The sequence below is a fragment of the Musca domestica genome, unplaced genomic scaffold (assembly GCF_030504385.1).
Source record: "Musca domestica strain aabys unplaced genomic scaffold, Musca_domestica.polishedcontigs.V.1.1 375, whole genome shotgun sequence".
Classification (NCBI taxonomy): Eukaryota; Metazoa; Arthropoda; class Insecta; order Diptera; family Muscidae; genus Musca; species Musca domestica.
The window spans coordinates 197457-199864 of record NW_026712322.1 but is presented as its reverse complement, the minus strand read 5'-3'; positions in this window follow the sequence as shown (position 1 = coordinate 199864).

The following is a 2408-nucleotide window of genomic DNA, read 5'->3' as shown; positions in this document are numbered from 1 at the left end:
CCCTTACCACTAGTTGGTGTAGGGTATAAAAAACGAGTAAAAAGAAGATAAGTTCGGCTGGGCCTAACCTCTAATACCATCCACCATTTTGAAGAAACTAGAAAAAAACTCATATATTCCGTCGAAAAATACCGCTCATTGTTTCCATTGGGGGGCTATACGAAGACGTGATCCCCCATAAGTAATTGTTTGTCCTTTGCTGTAGTATCTATTAATCAAACTTTGAATACGACATTTGAAACAATTCTGGTATAAAATGTCGCTAATATCATTAACATACCGAATAAAGGGAGGCTGACGTTATATGTGGGCTATATGCAGACGTGGACCTGTATTGAGAATTTTCCGTCATGGGTTTAGTATCCATTAAGTACTTTAAATGCGAAATTCGAAAGAATTCCGGAGAATAATGTCCCTGCATTCATCAAAATACGGAATATCGGGAGGTATTGTTATATGGGTTTATATGAAGACGTGGAGCCGTATAGACAATTCACTTCCAGGGGTTAAGGCACTCAGAGGGAACTCCTTTTGTGGATTTTCAGACAATTTCATTGAAAAATGTGGCTAAAATCATCAAAATACCTAATATCGGAAAGTACCGTTATATGGGGGCTACGCGAGGACGTGAACCTACATACACAATTTCTAGTCATAGGCTGCAGTACCCATTAGGAACGAATTTAGAAACAATTCCGTTAAAAAGTGTCGTTAAAATCATCAAAATAGCGAATATCGGTCGGTACCGTTGAATCGGGGGTATACGATATCGTGAACCTATGTAGATATTCTATTCCAGGGGGTAAATTAATCGGAAGGAACTCCTTCTGTGGATTTTCAGATAATTCCATTGAAAAATGTGGCTACAATCATCTAAATACCTAATATCGCGAAGTTGGGGATATACGATATCGTGGACCTATACAGACAATTCTCTTCCAGGGGATAAAGCGCTTAGAAGGAACACTTTGTGTGGATTTTTTATTCAATTCCATTGAAAAAATTGGCTACAATCATTTAAATACCGAATATCGGAAGGTGCTGTTATATGGGGGATATACGAAGACCTGGATCTGCATATGCAATTTTCTGTCACATACGAACTTCATATACAAAATTTGAAACATTTCCGGTGAATACCAAAAGTCCTGTAGACCCAACACATATTTGAGTAAAATGTTATTATTATTAACCTACTTAAATTGCTTCGGAAACTAGAGTGATTTACACAGACGGACGGATATCGTTCAATCCACATGCAATTTTGTGCAGATCAAGAATATATATACCTTGTAGGGTCTAAACTTTATGTTTGGAGGTGTTACAAACGGAATGACAAATTTAATATGCCCTCTTTACTATGGTGAAGGGTTTAATAACAGTTGTTAAAATGCCACTAAGAACCTGAAATCTTGAAGTCGAAACTCGGTAACGAAATGTCGACTTATCAATTTTTGCAACAGAAAAATGTCGACTTTGGATTTAGACGTTTCTACACAAATGTCGATTAATCGAAGTTCGACTCGTAATATCCCCAATATGATCTCATGACATCGTATTGTCCATTTTCCATTTAACATTTTTATAGCATACTTTTAAGCGTCCCTCAGAATTTTCCATTTACAAGATTTATTAAAAAAATACCGAAAAAAGTATCTTCCTAAATAACAAATCTAAAACTTGCAAGGATATATTGTTAAGACTCCTTAAAGTTTAGCAAACTCTAACAACAGCAAAACCAATAAATACCAACGATATATCCTCTTTGTTTTGCTCGAGTCAACGTTGTTCTGCACACCTTTGTTGGCATTCAACTCACGATTATCGGTAATGATCTAATGTTACCTGTTTATGGATTCGATGGCATGGACATGGCTGGACAGCACTTGTCCGTCGTCGTCGTTGTTGGGTCATTCGTCTATTCGTTTGAGTCACACAAAATGACATCACGCATCCATCCGTAGCAAAATAACAAAAACAGAAAAAAGAAACAAAACAAAAATTGACAAAGACAAGTCAGCCAGCCAGCCAGCCAGCCCTTCACATCAATATTAAGAAACTGTAGCAACAGCAATAAACCAAAATAATGGCAATAACAACAATGCAAACAATTCATGTCGCAATAGTGCAACAACACTTCAATTACCCTTCAACAAAATGAATAAAAATATCCGATAAAGAAAAACGAAGAAGCAAAACTCATATTAAACTCTTTGTAAATACAATCAGCGGCAAGGATGTGGCTATGGATATTAAAAAAGTTCCAACAAAATAGGATAGGACAAGTCGACCGAGCATAAGAAAGCCATCTAATGTGATCGACCATCGGGCAAGCAGGCAGAAAATATTAGCTTCAATATAACATAATGCCCAAATCTTCGTGGAAGTTGGCACAAATTATTTGAGCG